Here is a 21,444-nt window from a genome sequence, read left to right as displayed (position 1 = left end):
CTCATTAAAAAAAATGTATATATATATATATATATATATATATATATATATATATATATATATGTTTAATGCAAGGTCTACTGAGTCCTTTTCCTTTCCAGAAAGAGCCTTTTCACTACTTCTTAAAAGACATAAACTTTTCCATTTTCTATCCTGAAGGTTATAGTCTCGAATGCACTCAGTGGTAAGAAAGACAATCCAGATGAGTTCAGCAGGCTGAGTGCAGACTGTAGTAATAGAATAGACACATGTCCTGATAAAGGGAGAGGAGAATATTTACCTCCAACCAGTTGTCATGTAGTAGAAATTGACTGATTATTCACAACCATTTTCTTTTCTTCCTGAGCACCCAGGTATATATGAGGTCGGACAATTAAGTTCGCAAACTCATCCTAAAAGAAGTGCTACATACCTCAATGCTGAATATCACTAAGGTCACCTTCAAAGTACTCCCCTTGGGAAGCTATGCACCTATGCCAGTGCTTAGTCCACCCTTCAAAGCAATTTTGGAACTCTTTCTGGAATGGTCATCAGAGCGTGGTCATATTACCCTTGATGTCCTAAATGTCATCAAAATGTTTTCCTTTCAACAGTTCGTTTATCTTCAGGGGAACAAAAGAAGTCATTGGTGGCCAGATCAGGTGAGTAGGGAGGGTGTTCCAATACAGTTATTTGTTTACTGGCTAAAAACTCTCTCACAGACAGTGCTGTGTGAGCTGGTGCATTGTCTTGATGCAAGAGCCATGAATTGTTGGCAAAAAGTTCAGGTCGTCTAACTTTTTCACAGTGTTTTCAGCACTTTCAAATAGTAAACTTGGTTAACTGTTTGTCCAGCAGGTACAAATTCATAATGGATAATCCCTTTGATGTCAAAAAAATAAATAAATAAATAAATAAAGTTTAGCAACATAGTTGCAACAAGTTTGCGAACTTTATTGCCAGACCTTGTATTTCCCAGCTTTCATTGCCATTAGGTGAAGCATGTGTTTGACTTCTGGCTCATGAAACATAAGACTGACAAACACCATAGCTAGACCTGGACTATAAAACCCACTCATGCATAGTCTCTATTCTCTTTCTTCTTTCCCCGGCTGAATAGAAAACACTTCAAAGACCTAGGGAGGGTGCAATCATAAAATAAAATGAGCTTGTGCTTTTGATATATCTTGGTAGAGGCCTATCCAGAATAGGTGCCAGATCAGGAACACCTTTGTTGAACCACTGCTTTGGGAAGAAATAAATGTTTATTGTATTAAGCTACTAAAATTTTGCAGTTGTTTATTACAGAACTCAGCCTAGCCTAATTAATTTATATTGCTATGCTGAAAACAACCTCGGAATTTCCATCTCAGTGTTTTAAGATAAACTGGGAATCTGAAGTATAATGTGAAACCTTCCAGATATTAAATATTGACAAATAATTCAAACATTTAAAAAAATACTACTCGGCCTAAGCAAACATGTTGTAAACTAGAATTAATCTTCAAGCTGTACTTCTAGGTCTGTTTTAGTCATAGAGTATCACTCACCATTTCCTGAATGTTCCCTACAATTTTCTGACTCATACATACATTCATATTGTTTCCTCAGTCTGGAATGTCCTTTCTTATCCCTTTCTTCTAAGAAGACATGCCTGATCCTTCAGTTAGCATGAATAGTTAAGACTTTATTTGATATAGAAATTGAATATTTGGTATATATTAAATTTACTTGTCATAAAGAGATTCACATACATAGTAAGCATGAAACACCTGAAGAACAAATTCTCAACAAGAAAATATGCTTGCACTTTGGAGAGTGTGTGAACAGAATAAAAAGATATAAAGGTATAAAGGTACATTAATAAAGGAAGTGAGGAAATAAGCATACAGTAAATAAAATTTGAAAATAAGGTATAGCCTTCCAGATTAAAATCAATAGCTCTTTCCATATTATTTTCCTTCAGATTAAAGTCAGACAGGTATAGTAAACCTTTTACCTTAAGGTCTTTTTGCAGGAGCAAGCCATTATTTAAAGATACTTCACAATCCATATTTATTATAATTTTACAGAGAAAAGTATTAGAGCAGTTTTACATGAAAGGTAAAATATTCTAGATTTCTTATATATGATGAACTTGTGGCAGAGAAATTAGGGAGAGAAACATTAAAGCAATAAAAGTTTAAGAGCTTGAACTGTAGTTTAAAAAGACCCATTCATGATTTTTTAAAAAAATGAATAAATAAAACTTTCAGAAAGCAAGGAATAGATGGGAACTTTCTCAACTTGATAAAAACCTATAGCTAATATCATATTTAATGGTGAGAAACTAGCTTATCCTCCAACATCATGTACAAGTGAAAATCTTCACTATAATCCTTGCAATAAGGCAAGAAAAGGAAACAAAAGATATATAGATTAGGAAGGAACACATAAAACTGTCTTTGTTCATAGATGACATAATTGTCTATGTAGAAAATTTGAAACAAACAAACAAACAAACAAACAAAAAAGTCCTGAAACAAATAGCTATAGCAAAATTGCAGGATACAAGATTAAAATACAAAAGTTAATTGCTTTATTAGATACCAAGAATGAGCAATTAGAATTTGAAATTACAAATATAATAGCATTTACATTAGCACCCCCCTCCAAACCAAATACTTAGGTATAAATCTGACAAAATATTTACAACAAAATATGAAGAAAACTACAAAAATATGACAAACAGAATGAATAATAACTACATAAATGGAGAGATATTCCATGTTTATGGCTAGGAAGACTCAATATTGTCAAGATGTCAGTTGTTTTCAACCTGATCTATAGATTCAATGCAATTTATTAATCCCCCAGCAAGTTATTATGTAGATATTGACACACTCATTCTAAAGTTTATACGGAGAGGCAGAAGAAGTAGAACAGTCAGCATAATATGGAACAAGAATGAAGTTGGAGAACTAACATTACCCAACTTCAAGACTTACTATGAAGCTACAGTAATCAAGATAGTGTGGTATTGGTGAAAGAATATACAAATAGCTCAGTAGAACCGAATGTAAAGCCTAGAAATAGACCTCCACAAATACAGTCAACTAATCTTTGACAAAGGAGAAAGGGCAATACAATGAAACAAAAATTTTTCAACAAATTTTGCTGGAACAGCTGGACATCCATATGCAAAAAAAATAATAAGAAGAAATAAATCTAGATACAGAAGTTACAAAAATTAATTCAAAATGCATCACAGACCTACGTGTAAAACAGAAAACTATAAAAATTTCTAAAAGATAGGAGAAAATCTAAATGACTATGTATACGGTAATGACTATTTAGGTAGAACACGAAAGGCAGGACCTATAAAATAAATAACTAGTAAGCCAGACTTCATTAAAACTAAACTTATCTCTGCAAAAAAACAAGGTAAAGAGAATGAGAAGTCAAGCCACAGACTGGGAAGCATATTTGCAAAAGACAAATCTGATAAAAGATTGTTACTCTAATTGTTATTCTTAAATCTCACCAATAAAAAGATAAACAATTCAATTAAAAAATGGGCCAAATACCTTATCATAAACCTCACCAAAGAAGACATACAGATGGCAAATAAGCATATACAAAGATGCTCCATATCATATGTCATTAGGGAAAAGCAAATTAAAACAACAATGAGATGCCACTGCACACCTATTAGAATGGCCCAAATCTGGAACACTTGACAGCACTAAGTGCTGGTGAGGCTGTAGAGAACAAGAACTGTACTCATTGATTGCTGGTGGAAATGAAAAATGATACAGCCACTTTGGAAGACTGCCAGTTTCCTACAAACTACACATACTCTTAGCATATGATCCAGCAATCATATTTCTTGGTATTTACCCAAGGAAGCCAAAAACTTCTATCCACACAAAAACCTGTACATGGATGCTTATAGCAGCTTTACTTATAATTGTCAAAAGTTGGAAGCAACCAAGATGCCCTTCAGTAGGTGAATGGATAAATAAGCTGTGGTACATCCAGACAATGTAATATTATTCAGCACTAAAAAGAAATAAGCTATCAAGTCATGTAAAAAAAAAAAAAATCCGTGGAAGAATCTTAAATGCATATTACTAAATGAAAGGGACCAATCTGAAAAGGCTATATACTGTATGATGATATTATAGAGAAGGCAAAGCTATGGAGACAATAAAAAGATCACTGGTTGCTGGGGTGGGGTTTGGGGGAGGGATAAATAGGTGGAACATAGAGGATTTCAGGGCAGTAAAAATACTCTGTATAATACTATAATGATAGGAACATGTTATTATACATTTGTCCAAACCTATAGAATGTACAACACCACGAGTGAATCCAAGGTAAATAATAGACTTTGGGTGATGACGATGTTTCAATGTAAGGTTATCAGTTGTGACAAATGCACACTCTGGTGGAGAATGCTGATAATGAGGGAGAATATGCATGTGTGGGACAGGGAGTATCTTCCTCTCAATTTTTGTGTGAACCTAAAGCTACTCTAAAAACTGTCTTTTTGAAAAAAAGAAAACACATTTTGTGTACTAAAGCCTTAATTTTGAGCAATTTAGCTTATCAAGATAGTCAATATGTTAGCCTCAATTCAAGGATTCCACAAGCACCTGTGTGAACCAATGTGAAATGCAGAAGTAGAGCAGGTGACACCCAGTCATATGACAAAAAAGAAAGGACTTAGACAAAGCAATCATTAATATCTTTGCTACTTTTTAAAAATTTTTTATTAGTTTCAGGTACACAAGACAAAGCAATACTTAGACGTTTATCATTTATATCCCTCACACTGTGTGAACCCCCTCCCCCCATCCACTATCCCTCTGACATCACACAGAGCCATTACATTTCCATTGTCTTTATTCCTAATGTTGTACTCCGCTTCCTGTAACCATATAACCATATACATATATATATATATATATATATATGAAATTATAGTTGGCATTCATTATTGTTCAGCTTCAGGTGTACAGTGCAGAGATCAGGCATCTACATCATCCCTGAGGTGGTCTCACAAATGGGACACGTGTCCATTGGATACCCTATAAAATCTTTACATTATTGATTACGTTCCCCAAATTAATTTTCAAAACGCTGTGGCCATCTTGTGGTTACCGACTATTTTCTAAACCCCTCACCTTCCCCCTTATCCCCCCCCCGCCCATCTAGCAACCCTCAGTTTTTCCTCTATGTCTCCAAAACTGTTTCTTATTAGTTCATTCACTTATTCTTTTCTTTAGATTTTGCATATAAGTGAGATCATATGGTATTTGTCTTTCTCTGTCTGACTTATTTCACTTAACATAATGTTCTCTAGGTCCATCCATGTTGTTGCAAATGGTAAGATTTCTTTCTTCTTTATGTATCTTTGCTACTTTTGATTCAGTGTTTTACCAGTGCTATAGTAAAAGAGGATTGCTAGTTCAAGATAGAACCATTCTCATTCTTATTTGTTTTACATAAAAATAAATCTTTCATGCATACAAGTGACTGTCTGCAAAAATAGTCACCCGAAACATGTAGCCCGTCCTTGAATCTCCATGGCTTTAGGATTTGCTGTGATCAATAAAATGCAGTGCAAGGTAATCCTTCATCAGTCTAGACTCAGGGCTTAGTAAACTTGGCACCTCTTGTGTTCACTCACCCGGAAGTCAGCTGCCATGAAAAGAAGCCCAGGCTATTCATATGGAGAACTGAGGTACTGGATAGACATATGAATGAGTTCAGACAACACTGTAATAGAGAGGACAAGCCATCCCAGCCAGGCTTCAGCCATTTTCACCACTCCAGCAGGGACACTAGGCATATGAATGAGGCCATTTTAAAACTTTCAGCCCCAGTCAATTTCCCCCCTACCAACACCACCTGAGCACAGAAGAACCATATTCACTGAACTGTGGCTAATTCATTATCATAAGCAAATCAATCATCATTGCTTTATTTCAAATAGTCGCTTGAAACATTAAATTTTGGGATAACTTGTTATGCAGCAATAGATAACTGTTATAAGAGATTTATGAAATGTATGTATTCTGAGCAAAAGGGAAACAAAACAATCAAATTTTAAAATCTTACTATGTTCTAGGCAAAGTATTTTAGAAATATGTATCTAGATGAGACAATTAGAAATTTCTAAATAAACATTGTGTGGATGGACTTTTATGAATTTACCACATAAATGAGGCAAATTACAGAGTAACAAATTGTACTTTTTAAGTTTGGCCATAGGCTCTCACATTATTGTTTCTAATCTCATCACAAACCTGGAACCAATCTTAATTCACTTAGCTCCAGGTTTGTGATGAGATTAGAAACAATAATTGGAGAGAGCAGGTAGGAGAGGAAAGTTTGAAACTGGTGCTGGCTCAATAGGTGGTTTTTATATATTGAGATAGTAGATAGGACTTGGAAGGACCAACTTCATGTAAAGCAGTAAGATGAAGCCTATAGAGAGAAGATACTGGAAACAGGCACCCAAATGACTTTTGAACAAAAGGCCAAAATTATGTTTGTTTTGTTCCCAAGCAAATGATCACTTCGACTAAGTCTTAAGGAGCCATTCAAATTTTTTTTTATAGAATTATACATTTTGTATAATTCTAGGGACAGAGGAATGTTGTATAATTCTAAAGGACAGAGGAATGTAATGAAAAGAACACTGGGATTTGGTAATGAAATCACAGGTTCACTTTGGGCTCAGCCATGCCTAAGCTGTGAGCACTGGGCAAGTGATATAACTTCTGTGCATCACAATTTCCTCATGTATCAAATGAAGCATTTAAACTAGGTGATCTCTAGCATCTTTTGAGCTGAAAAGTTTTGACTACATGATTAGCGCTTAAAATAAATGCAGCGTTAGCTAGATATTAGATTTATGTTACTGTGGCAGCTCTTTTCATGGCATAATTATGTATTTAGTTCAAGGAAAAATATTGCATCCTTAATTCTGTCAGCCTCAGGCTAAAAATGAATAGAGTAATTAGCAGGCACTTTTAGAGTGCCTACAGTTTTGGAAAGGGCACATTATAAGTTTATTAAATACATGAAAATTACATTTTACTTTTATATTTTAAAAACTACGTAACATTTTAAAAAGCGTGTTTAATCATGGTGTTTTTTGAAAGATTAAAATTTGTCTATTCTACATGACAAAGATATTAACAGACCTTAGAGAAGTCAGTGTTAGGAAACCCTCAACTGGCCATGTGTGTGCTATTAAGCATTTTCATTTGGCTCTTCTTTGCAATTAGCATTCCAAAGGTTATGCTGACTGGTTGTGGACACCATATGTTTGGCATTAGTCCCTAAAGTTCTGCCACGTGTTCATTTCAATAGCACAAGCACTGTGGTGAAGGGAAACAAAAAATTATCAAACATTTCAAAGCAACATCCAAGTCCCATATTTTTAAATCAAGTATAAAGACTATGATGATCACAATTATTTGTTAGTCAACAATTATTGAATGTTTATATTATGCTAAAAGCAGACACTCCAAAAAATATATTGACAATGGCACTTGGATAAATAAAATGACCTGGAGTTGTTTACTTTGTTTAGAAAAAAAATAATGGTCAAAGTTTTAATATTACCTAGAATTGAAAGGATGCATGATAACCACTGGGGTCTTTAAGCCTCTTGTATCATGTCTTTATAGAAGGGGATGAACAAGAATACTACTTTGTGAGTATACAACAAACAGTATCTTCTTAATTTAGAAATCACGAGAGAATATGGTTGTAACTTATTTCCACTAAAACAAAGAAACAGTGTCATCAAAATGGCTCTTTACTGTCCAATAAAATGGCTCAAAGGATTTTGCTGTCTTTGCTGTCCTTGTCTTTGACTTGCTTGTTTTGGGGGTCATATTCTAATGTTTGGCAAGCAAGTAGACTCAGTTGATGGTTGCTTCAGTGTAACTGAGTAATTAGAAAGAATAACAAACTCTTAATATGTGTAAAAGATCTTAAAAAGACATGGTTGTTAGTAATCTCTTTAATTAAAATGGTGAAAAGAGAATTTAAAAAAATGTTCCATCCTTTATATTTCCAGCCATTTAGAGCAATGGGAGAAGTATGTCTAGATCTTTGCATCTGAATCATAGATAACAAACTGAATCAAATACACTATATGGTGATTGAATTGACTGAGTGCTGGAAATACCACTGTGTCTTATGGCTAGGTTCTATGTTTGACCTTAACGCTAGCAGGTGGTTCATCAAAGGGGTTCAGGGGTACAAAACACAGATTTTTCTCTATACAGCCTCTGATTCTGAAATTAGCTTGAAAAGATTGGGAGAATTAATACATCATGAAACCTTTGTGAACTGAAGCAAGATACAGAGAGCAGACTTTCCTGCCTCTGTTGCTTCTACACCTGTTCAACTAGTGGGCAGAAATGTTCCTGAATTTGTTCCAGGTTTCATCAGGATTACATGCTTTAGGTTCGTTTGTAATTGTGTGTCAGAGAGATGCTGACTTTTTCGTTTTTCCCTCATATGAAAATGTTTTTGAGCCTCTACTAAGTGCTAGGTACTCCATTAGACAAAGAAAATTCAGCAATGTTTAAGACAAGCATGATACTTGCCCTAACGGAGCTTAAAGTCCAGAAATAAAGTCATTAAACTTAAACAAACAAATTGGTATTTACTGGGAATGGTATAATTTGACATGAACTTTGTGCGAGCTTTGTGTGTGTATTACTGGAGGACCTAAACCAGTCTTAGGATTTATGAGAAGTTTCCCTAAAGAAGGGACATTTATTTTACTTAAGGTCAGAAAAGTGAATAACAACCAGCCCGAGAAGGAAGGGGCCAAAGTGGAAATTGAAAGTGTTTCACTCAAGCACTGATTTTCCAAGTAGCGGGAGGTTACTTTCTCAGATTATTGCATCTAAATAAAACATTTTGAAAACCGGTCAGAGCCAAGATGATGGATAGATATACACTGTGCATGCCTCCTTCTGTGAACACATTAAAATTACAACTAAATTATAGAACAATCGACCTGGAGAACCATCTAAAGTCTAGCTGAACAGAAGTTTTATAACTAAGGAAATAAAAAAGAAGCCATATCGAGACTGGTAAGTGGGAAAGAGACGCAAAACAGGTGGGCCCCAAACCTTCATATGTTGGTGGTTGAGAATCAGGAGAGATATCTCAGCCGTGGAGTGTCCCCAATGGAGGAGTGAGGGACCCTAGTGCCACACCAGATGTCCCAGCCTGGAGTACTGGTACTGAGATAAAGAGCCCCTATAACATCTGGCTGTGCAAAAGAATGGGGATTCTGAAGACTGGGTGAAATAGAAAGCAGCGAGAAACCCAGCTGTAATTTTAAAAGGCCCTGCGCACAGATTCACTCGCTTGCAGGTATTCACCCTGCGCTCCATTGGAGGGACGGTGACTCAGGATATGTCAGAGGCATTCAGGGGGCAGAATGAAGTGTGTAGCTTCCAGGTGAGGACAGTCAGCATTCCTGTGCAGCCAGCAGGCAAGAACCCTCTTTCTTGTGTTGAGCCCACCCCCACATGACCAAATATGAATCTGATTGGCTGGTGAGCTTCATTGCTGCACCCTGTTGACTCATTGGAACCCTGCTGTACCCAACTCCCTCTACACCACAGGCATTTTCTCTGTGAAAAGCCAGCCCTGCCCACGTTGCACTCTTTCTTGGAAAACTTTCAGAGTCTACAGGCTCCAGGTGGGTGATGACTGGCCTCAGTGTGCTCTGAGACTTGCTGAATAGCTCCAGGATCAGTTCTGGCACCAAATCAGAATCTATATTAACCTGATGATCACAATACTTTCCACTCTCATGACTCCCTGAGACCCTGCCTCACCCACTTGTGTACCACTCAAGGCTTTATCAGTGGCTGAAACTTAAGGGAGCTGGCAGGTGGCAACAGGCCTCTGGGTATCTTGGCCCGGTACTGGTGGCAGCCATCCTTGGTTCACAGCTTTACTAGCACAGGCAGTAAAAAAAAAAAAAAAAACACAAAAAAAAACATGGATCACTTTGTGGCTCCTACCAGGTAGGAGCATAGGCAGTTGGTGACCTGGGCCTGTACTAGAGCTTCTCCCAAGAGGCCCTGGAACCAACATATCTGGAGGTTGGCTTCAGACCACCATAGAGCACCCACCCAATTAGCTCCACAAGCAACACACAAAAAGAGCAGTCTCAATAGGAAAGAGAGGCCTCTGGGGCAAATCCCACTCAGTGAGGTAAGCCCCTCCCACAGCAACCCATAAGCTGTGGATGTGGACAAACCCCAGTCAATCAGCCCAAGGGTAAACCCCACCCACTGATGGGCCAATAGCAATTAAAACTCAACTATAACAGGAGAGCACACACAACTGACACAAGGGACACTCATGAAGCACCTGGAGCAGGTGATCAGGGAGACTGTGCCAGGCCCCACAGAGCACCTACTACATAAGGCCACTTGGCCAAGAGTGGGAGACATAGCAGATATAGCTAATACATAGAAACAAACACAGAGAGATAGCCAAAATGAGGAAACAAGCAAACAAACAAAAAAATGAATCTAAGTAGAATCCAAATGAAACAACGGGATTCTACTCCAGAAAAAGAACTAAATGAAATTAAGGCAAGCAACCTACCAGATATAAAATTGAAAACAATGGTTATAAGAATGCTCAAGGAACTTAGTGAGAATTTAAACAGAGAGATAGAAAGCATTACAAAAGACATAGAAACCATAAAAAAGAACCAGTCAGAAGTAAAGAATACAATAACTGAAATGAAGAATGCACTCGAAAGGATCACCAGCAAACTTGATGAAGCAGAGGATCAAGTCAGCAATTTGGAAGACAAGGCAGCAGAAAACACCCATTCAGAACAGGAAAAAAAGAAGCCAAAAATATGAGGATTGTTTAAGAGGCCTCTGGGACAACATCAAGCGTAACAACATTCACATCACAGAGGTACCAAAAGGAGAAGAGAAAAAGCAAGGGATTGAGAATGTATTTGAAGAAATAATGACTGAAAACTTTTCTAAGCTGGTGATGGAAATAGACATACAAGACTAGAAAGTACAGAGACTCCCAAACAAGATGAACCCAAACAGGCCCACACCAAGACACATAATGGAAATGGCAAAGGTTAAAAACAAAGAGAGAATCCTAAAAGTATCAAGAGATCTGTGTAAGATTGTCAAGTGATTTTTTTCAACAGAAACTTTGCCGACCAGAAGGGATTGGCACAAAATATTCAATGGGATGAAAAGAAAGTTCCTACAACCAAATTCATTCTACCCAGCCAAGCTATAATTTAAAATCAAAGGATAGATAAAGAGCTTCCCAGACAAGAAAAAGCTAAAGAAGTTCATCACCAACAAACAAGTATTATAAGGAATGTTAGAAGGATTTCTTTAAGACGGAAAAAAAAGAGAGAGAGATCAAAATTATGAATAATAAAACGGCAATAACTATACGTCTATCAACAATTACTTTCAATTGAAATGGATAAAATGCTCCAATCAAAGACACAGGAGGGCTGAATGGATAAGAAAATAAAACCCTTACATATGCTCTGCCTAAAGGAGACTCACTTCAGTTTGAAAGATACTCACAGATGGAAAGTAATGGGATGGAAAAAGTTATTTCATTAAAATGGAAACTAAACAAAACAAAGCTGGAGTAGCAATAGTTATACCAGACAAAATAGACTTTAAAACAAAGGCCAAAACAAGAGACAAAGAAGGAGCAAGTAATCCCACTCCTGCGTATTTATCTGAAGACACCCAAAATGCTACCTTGAGGGAACATGTACATCCATATGTTCGTTGCAGCATTGTTTACAAAGGCCAACATGTGGAGGCAGCTGGGATGTCCATTGATGGATGAATGGATAAAGAGGTGGTGGTACATATATACAATGGGATATTGGTTGGCCATGGAAGGGAATGGGTTCTGGCCATCTGAGGCTGCATGGATGGACCTGGAAAGTACTGTGCTGAGTGGAGTGTCAGACAGAGTAAGACAGCTGCAATGTGATTTCGCTTAGATATGGAATCTAAAGAACAAAATAAACAAACAAAACAGAAACAAACTCATAGATACAGAGATCATTTTGATGGTTGCCAGACAAGAGGGGGTTTGGGGTGTGCGTGAAAAAAAGGGAAGGGATTAAAAAGTACAAATTTGTTGTTAAAGTAGTTATGGGATGTGGGGCATAGCATAAGGAATATAGTCAATAATATTGTAATAACTATGTATGGTGTCAGATGGGTACTAGGTTTTCTGGGATGATAAATGGGAGGCGCTTGGGAGGCAGGGTAAAAAAGGGTAAAGGGATTAAGAAGTACAGATTAGTAGTTTAAAATAGTCATGGGATGTAAAGTAAAGCATGGGGTATATAGTCAATTATATGGTAATAACTATGTATAGTTCCAGATGGGTACTAGATTAGTCAGGAGGATCACATCATAAATTATATAAAAGCTTAACCAATATGCTGTACACCTGAAATAATATAAAATAATATTGAATGTCAACTGTAATTGAAAAATTAAAAATGGGGGAGATGGTGAAGGGGAATAAGAGGTCTAAATTTCCAGGCATAAAACAAATAATTCATGGGAATGTAATGTACAGCGTAGGGAATATGGTCAATAATATTGTGATAGTGTGGTATGGTGTCAGATGGTTGCTGGACTTATCATGACAATCACTTCTTTAGGTATATAAATGTTAAATAACTATGATGTACACCTGAAACTAATATAATATTGTTTGTTAGCTTATTTTCAATAAAAATCTTTAAAAAAGAAAAACAGAAAGAAAGAAAGAAAAAAGAATCTCCCTTATCCTTGATATTTCTTCAGCAATTTCCATTCACTGGCCCCCAGCCTGCTTCTTGGCTATAAATTACTACATGTCCATGCTATATTTGGAAGTACGGCCAGTTCTCTTTTGAAGTCTCATTCCCTATTGCAACAATCCTGAAAAAAAATCTATTTTACCACTTAATTATTTTTTTAAACTAAGCTGTTATTTAGGAAAATAAAATGCAGTTTGGAAATCCTTACCACTTGTAGTATTGCAGATATACACAAAGAAAATATATTATGGAATAACCAGAAAATGTTGAAATTGGAACAAAAATATGCATATAAAATATTTTGAGGGATTTTAAAATTAAAATATGGATAATACAAAATATTCAGTAGCCAAATAGGACTATGTACTGATTAATATGAACAACCTGGCATATTTTTTTTGTTTTCCCACCAGTAAATGGTGTGAGTTAATGGAAATTAATATTAATATAGAAATGCTTCTGCTAAGACCAATGTGGGGAATTGAAAGCATTTCTCAGAGATCCCTGGCTTCAGTATTATTAAACTATTTCTCTATTGGCTGAGTAGATTATCACACCCTCTTGAGGAGGAGAAGGAAAATCCTGCCCAATATATTACTAGCAATGTTCTGGGCAACGGTTTTGCACCCCTCCTTTCTCCGTATTGCCTGTATTCCACATGCAATTTTCAGCACTATTCTCTAAACACAATTAGGAATCACTTGAAGTTAGCACTGAAATGTAATTTAGAAGTACATGAAACGTAGCACGATCATTAACGCATGATGTGTAAACAACTGAGAAAACGCCTGTGTTTTCCTTTTCCCAATATAAATCCTCTTGACTAGTTCAGGAAATCCTTAAGTAGAGTGGCTGGACCAACTACTGTCCTACCATGCAAAGCCACATGTGATTCAGGGCACTTCTGCTATCATTCAGGCTGTATTTCCAAACTGTGGTTGGGGGCTATACCAGTCTACTGGAAAGTATGGATTGCTACTTCTCTGATAATGCTGCTGGCAGCTGGTCAGAGATCTAAGGGTTCATCGAGAAAGTTCCGAGGACGCCAAAAGGTCAGTAAGACCTAGAGTACAAGAGTCAGTCCACTTTAAAACTCCAGGAGCCTTCCCATAAGTTTGCTTTATCCTTGTGTCTCTAAGTCTAATAAATGGAACAAATGGTTTGAGACACTCAAAAGCAGCCACTGGGGGAAGTTTTAGGCTGTGTTTGCCTGTTGGCAACTTCAAAGCTTTGGCATTTAAAGGCAAGCAAAGAAGGGTGGAGAGCACTGCTACAGTCTGGAGAAGGGAAAGCCTGGAAGAGTAGTGCCGACTAGCAAGAGGAGCCAAATTGTAAGGTCATGGGGAAAAAGAGCTGGAAGTTACTTAGAAGTAACTGAACTAGAGCCAATATCTTTCAGCAAATGGCCTTGGGTGCCCCTGGTTGCACATTTGCAAGGGATAGCCCCTCTGGTCTTGTCTAATTCATTTAAATACACAGAGATTGCCAGTGATTCAGATTTCTTAGAAGATAACTCCCCTGCCTTTTTTTTTTTTTCTTTTTAATTCTACCACTGTATAAAACAGATTTGGTAGCCTTTGCAAACCACTTCACCCAAATAAGGCAGATGCTTTCCTTAGTCTCTAAAGCTTTAAATAGTCCCTACAGATTATAATATTGGATAAATTCTAGAAGTTCCCAGGTTCCACAAAAAACAAATTCACTGTAAATCTAGGTAACTAACTCATGTACAGGGACACCATCTTAGAAATCGTGACCCAATAAATTCATAAAAGTAGTAGTAATAATAACACCTTACATTTATGTAATAGGTTTTCACAGCACTTCTACATTTACCTCAGTTGTTCACAACAACCAGTGAGGTAAGTGGAATAAGAGTTATTAACCACATTTTACAAATGAGGAAACTGAGACTGAGAAAGACTGGTGTGAGCGAGAAGTTTTGAGGGGTAATGCCAGGGACAGAAGCCAAGCTTCCAAATTCCAAGTTTTTTCATTTTTCCATTACTCAATACTGCCTCTTTCTCCATCTTACAGGAGTCATCCAGGCTTATTTTTAATTTGAAAGGAAAAGGAGAAGATAAATATTTGAGAAATGGCTTTAATATAGCAAGAAGAAAAAATAAAAGCAAAAACTAGTGTGGATCATTATATAGTGAGGTAGTACTTGGCTCACCAATAAATAAATTATCTAGTGCTTGGGACTGATTGAATGGAAGAAACCTGGCAAAATTGATACAATTAACACCACTCTTCTGTGTGCAGTTTGCAGCCCAAAAGACTGCAATAATTCATCTTTTACTAAAAATAGCCATATATATTCCAATGCCCCAAATTTCTGTTAGTATGAAACATTTCTAATAATAAGCCTTCCACATCCCTAATTGTAAAACACAATCTCCACTTTTCATTTTAGCTTTAAATTACAAGATGAAAGATTGGTGATTTTCAGATCATTTATCTTTTATTTACTGATTTATTTTTCTAGATGAATAAAATGTCTTGATAAATCAATGCATATAACTATTATTTTCTTTTAATATTTTAAAGAAGGACTTTACAGTTGTTAACTAAAATAGTACAAAATAATTGTTTAAATTGTGGATTGTTTTGTCCCTAAAATAATGAAAAATATTCTTGTTTGAATTCACAATTTGAATTAGAATTCAAGTGACTATGTATTAATATTTATGCAAGAATGAAATTTGTTGTGGGCTACCTAAAGAAAATCCTTTAGCTATTAGTTTGGTGCAAAAGTAATTGCAGTTTTTGCAATTATTTTTAACCTTTTAAACTGAAATTACTTTTGCACCAACCTGATAAAATAAATGAGTACACTTGCCTCCAATCATCTCACCATCAAAGATCAGGCACATTTATCAAATTGCAATTTGACTTAAAATTCTATCTTTCATATTTGATTTATGGACAAAAAAAAATAACCTCATCCTAAGGATAAAGAATAGTCCATCTGTATTAATGCATGAAAGTGAACACATGTAAGCAGGAACATAAAGCAGTTAAGGTAGCAAGTGTGAAGACTCTGGCTCTTAGCTTACAAATCAATCATAGAATCCAGGACGGGAATTTCAGCTCCCTTTTCTGACATTGGATGGAACATCAGTAACCCTGAAAAGAAAGTTTACGGAAGGATGTTTTTCTAATACTGTAGAGGACATAGAAAGGTCATTTATTATTGAAACAAGGAACTTTCCTCTATCAGACAGGAAATTACATAACTTCTTGGAATATAAGTCAAACTTCCAAAGTGAACAATTTTATTTTTTTCTACAAAAAAGTTAGGAGTCTGCTAAAACAGCTCTTGAAATATTTTAAGACTGTATTAATGTCCTAGATGCAAAGAATAAGAGTTCTTGGCTAGTATGGAGCCACAGTGCTGAAACAAGAAGAACCACATTCCACACCATAAAATTTGGTGTTTTAATCTTCAACTTTTTTAAATAAACTTTTTTATTGAAATGAACCATGCTATAGAAAATACATAAAGTCAAGATGTACAGATTGGTGAATTGTCACAAAAAGAACATATACATGTAACTACCAACAAAGACGAGATGTAAAACACCACCAGCCTCTCAGAAATGCCCTTCATACGCCACCATTCCCGTCCCTCTATTCTTTCTTTCCACTGGTAACCACTATGCTGCCTTCTAACACCAAGAATTGTATTTGCCTCTTCTTGAACTTTATATGAAAAGAATCATACAGTTTGGATTATTTGGGGGTCAAGTCCTTCATTCAGGTTTTTTATTGTGAGATTCACTCCTATTTTTGCTTGTAGCATGTTTGTTTATTTTCTATGCTAACTGTGTCCATTGTATTATTGTGCCACAATTCAGTTATGAATTACTTTCTGCTATTGAGGAAGATTGTGTCCTGGTTTGACTATTATGAATAATTCTGCATAAATTCTTGTACTTAAGAAAAATTGCAGGGGAGGGTATGTTACTATTTGGCATATTCCTAGAAGAGAATGTCTTAGATCCTAGCATATGCACATGTTCGCATACTGCCAGTTTTCCAAAGTTATCAGTTTATACTCTCATCACATTCCGGTTGACTCCTGTCTTTCTCACCCCCTAGAATTGGCATTTTAAAATTTTATCATTTTAATTTGCATTTCCCTGGTGATTAACTAAGTTAAGCAATTTTTCACATACTTATCAGCTATTTGGAAATCTTTTCTTGTATAGTGGCCTGTTCAAGGCTTTTCCCCATTTTATTATATTCAGCTTGTCTTTGCTTTTTATTTCTTAATGGGGATTCTTTCATGTCTCTTGAAAATCTGTTGACTTGTAGATTATTTAGAAGTTTATTGTTTATTTTCCAAGTATGTAGGATTTTTTCAGCTATTTTTCCTCTTATTGATTTCTAGTTTAATTCCACTGTGGTCAGAGAACATAACTTGTATGATTTGTAGTCTTTTAAATTTGCTAAGGTGTTTTTTATGGTCTATATGAGTGACAGAAGTATAGGCATTCTGCTATTGTTGGATCGAGTATTCTGTAAATGCGATGGAGTGCTCTATAAATGGTGACATATGAGTGAAGGGACCATTCTATGACCTTCCAACCAAATCTTAATTCTTTTCGTGGGCATGTGTTTCAGGGCTGTGACCTTCACAAAGTCTTTCTTCAGTGGTATATTTTTTTCTCCATAATGCCTACTCCTTCTCTGCCTGCAGCATTCTAAATCTATTTCCACGAAGATTTAACATCTGTGGCTATGTTTTGTTACCCCCACCCACTCCCTTTGAGAGGCAGGAGTGCTAGACTGAGATGGATTGGGAGGATTTCCATTTCCTCAGCTAGGATAAGGCTTGGAAAATACTTTTCCCTATAGAATAGCCTTTTGTTATGGAGAAGACACGGAGAATATTTTGTAATGATTACTCTTCCCCTCTCCCTTTCAGAACCAAGAGGGGATTTCTCAGATGTTCACAATGAGAACTTGGTGAGATTCCTGGAGGTAAAGTTGAGAAAAGGGTGGAGGCCCACAGGAGTTTCACTCGCTCACATTAGTCCACACTCAACCTCTAGCAATTCATGAAATTTACCATTTCAAAGTATTCCTAACAGTTTACGGCTCCTGTGGTTTCTACTCTAGGTAATCAGATTTTACCTTAACTTTCTGGATTTGCAGTGGTGGTTTTCCTGAAACCCCAGTTCTCTGATGGATCAAAGAAATGTTGTCAGGTTATCCAGCTTTTTCTTGGAAAAATGGAAGTGATAATTTACAAACTCTTTACATGTCAGTGTTGAAACTGGAAGTCCAATGTGTGTTTAGAGAGTCTTTACATATTCTAATATGTTTGTTTTATTTATTTTGTATATTAGAACATTTTCTTTCACTGTGGCTGTGCATTTCATTTTCTTAATGGTGTTTGGGATGACGAGAAGTTTCTAATTTTCATGTCATGCAATTAATTAATCTTTTCTTTGTTGGCAGTGTTTTTATGCCTTCTCTTAAATGGCTAAAAGTTATGAAGATATTATTTTAGAATTTCATCTGCAAGCTGTATCATTTGACTTTTCTTATTTAGATCTACAGTGCCTCTGTGCATGAGATAGGGGTTAAGATTAATTTTAGATAGTTGACTTGGCACCTTCATTGAAACAATGATGTTCCCACTGCTTTAGTGTGAAATCAAGTACCCATTAAGTGTGGATCTGTTTCTGAACTCTATAATCTGTTATATTGGTTTATTTGTCTATCTGTGTTTGTCCATCATGTGATGGTAAACTACGCTTGTAATAAAAATAGTTAACTACTCAACTATTTTATAATGTTTTGATATTCAGTAATATTTATCCCTCACATTTATTTTTCTCCTTTAAGTTTGTCTAGACCAAGAGTTGGCCAAGTTTTATGGGCCACATAGTATTTTTAGTAAGTGCGCAGTGCTGCTGTTTTAACTCAAAAGCAGCCATAGACAATATGTAAAAGGATGGGAATGGCTGGGTTCCAATAAAAAATCATTTACAAAACAGGGAGTAAACCCAAATTTGGCCCACAAACTGTAGTCTGTAGAACCCTTGCCTAGATTCCCTCCAACCCTCGGGATTTCAAATGGGATTGAAATAAAGCTATAAAGAAAGTGAAGGAGACATTACTTCTTTACATTATTGAGTATTCTGATCAATGAATGTGAGATAGTTCTCCATTTATTTAGGTCTTCTTTAATTTGTCTCAATAATGTTTATGATTTTCTGTGTAGAAATTTTACACATCTTTTATTAGGTTTTTGCTAGATATTTAAATAGATGTAAATAATTTTCTGTAACTGGTGAGATGATTATATGATTTCTATTTTAAATTGTTGAATCACAATGATTAATTATCAAAAGTTAAATTAATCTTTTATTTCTGTAATAAAACCCACCTGGCTGTAATGTATTATTCTTCTAATACATCACTGTATTTTGTTTGCCTTTATTTTGTTTAGATTTTTCGTGTTTGTTTATAAGAGAGATTGGCTTTAATTTTTCATTCTTGGAGTAACTTTGTAAGTTTTGAAATCGAGACTATGGTAGTCTCATAAAAAGGATTGAGAAACATTTAAAAAGTATGTATATTTTAGAAGAGTTTGTGGAAGATTGATTAATTTTTCCTTAGTTTTAAGAAAGGATTTACCAATGGGGTTTGGAAATTTCTTTTGGGAAAGATTTTTTTAAATTAGAGACTCAGTTAGTTTAACAATTATAAACCCCTTCAAGTTTTCTACTTCTTCTTATGTTCATTTTGGTAATTTTTTTTTTCTAGAAATTTATACATTTCATGTAAAACTCCAGAGTCCAACATGGAAGTGACTTGCTATTTAAATTTAAATTAACTAAAATGAATACATTTAAAAAAATTGTTCTGTAGTTATGTGAGTCACATTTCAAGTGCTCACTAGCCACAGGTAGCCTGTGTCTACTATACTGAATAGTACAGATTATAAAACATTTATTCATTGCTGAAATTTCTAAAAAATAGCACTAAATGTTCAAATTCCATGGCATAAATTTTTATACGTTCTTATTTGTTTCAATGTCAGTGGCATCTAAGATGATATCTCCTTTATATTACTGATGCTACCCATTTATTTTTTTTATCATTAGCATTAGAATTATTATTTATCCCAAGCAACCACCTTATGGCTTTGTTGTTTTTCCTATCATACTTTTTTTTTTTCTTAATTTTATTACCTTCTCTTTATTATTTCTCCTTTCCTATTTTTTCTTGGGTTTAACTGGTATTTATTTTCAGACTTGTTAGGGAGTCAACACTTAGATAATTATTTCTCAGTTTTTATTATTTTCTAGTATATATGTTTGAGGGTAAACTTTTTTTCTGTAAGCATAGTTAGCTGCATCCTGTAAGTTATATTACATTTTCATAAGCAGTCAGTTGCAAATATTTTCTAATTTCATTGTAATTGGGCCTATAGGTTATTTAAAATGATATTGTTTAATTTCCAAATATTTGAGGATTTGTTAGTTTCTAATATTGAGTTCTAGATAAATCTAACTGGTTAGAGGATATACTCTATATGCTATTAGGCCTTTAAAATTTGTTGAGACTTGCTTTAATGAAAAATACAATAATCATTTTGGTAAGTGTTTTAAAGGCATTTGAAAAAATGCTCATTTTGAAAGTATTGTATGCCGCTTTCAATATTTGTTATAGTAACTCAAGTTGATTAAATAATGCCCAAAATTTTATACATAGACTGATTCTTTTCAAGGACATATGAGAAAATCTGATATATTAATTCATATATGTCAGAAATTAATTGGAAATAAACGTGAAACTAATAGAGAATAAATGAGAGCATTTCAGTTTTCTTTGCTGAAATTCTGTATTTTGATACTTACCACTTTAAAACTACATCTTAACTCAAAAATAACTCCAGCAATGGAGAGAGCAAATACAATCTTATTAGTAAAGAGATGATTTTAGTGTAATAATAGCTAATATTATTGAAAGTAAACTGACACCGCGAGACACTTAACCATGGAGATGGGAAGACTGTGGGTGGAATTGGGCCCTTGCTGACTCTCTAGTCTTAACTTCCTGTTGAACTCTGTGGTAACTTCCGGGGTGGGGGAGGGAGGGCAATATAAGAGGGAGCCATGTTGGGCTCAGCCCCCCTCTCTTTTTCCAGGCCATGGAGGACTGCCCTCCTTGTGTGTAGGTGCGTGTTCCTTCTCTTGATGGTTCCATTTTCTTTTTTTATTCCCAAATAAAACGTTTTCTTTTGGTGGATTATCTGGAGAATTATTTTAGCAGACGACATAATTGTGAGAGGGAGAAATGTGGGTATTTGTGATTATTAGGTAGTAAATACATTCCTCAGATCTATTTTGTGGTTGATGTATCTGTTTACACATGCATTGAACAAACATACTTCAAGGAAGTGTTTGATAATAATATACTTTTGTTTGTATTCTGATTAAAACCAGGATATTACTTGAAAAAGATTTTATTACACCAGTTATTGATAACTTCAGATATGAACACTAAATATTTCATTAAAAATATGTTTTGTCCTTTTTTTCTAAATTAGTTATAGGGTTTGGATTTGTATTTTC

This window comes from Rhinolophus sinicus, chromosome 17, assembly GCF_057876585.1.
Source record: "Rhinolophus sinicus isolate RSI-liver-muscle chromosome 17, RSI-T2T, whole genome shotgun sequence".
In the NCBI taxonomy this organism is placed as follows: domain Eukaryota; kingdom Metazoa; phylum Chordata; class Mammalia; order Chiroptera; family Rhinolophidae; genus Rhinolophus; species Rhinolophus sinicus.
Note: the sequence above shows the minus strand (reverse complement) of the source record.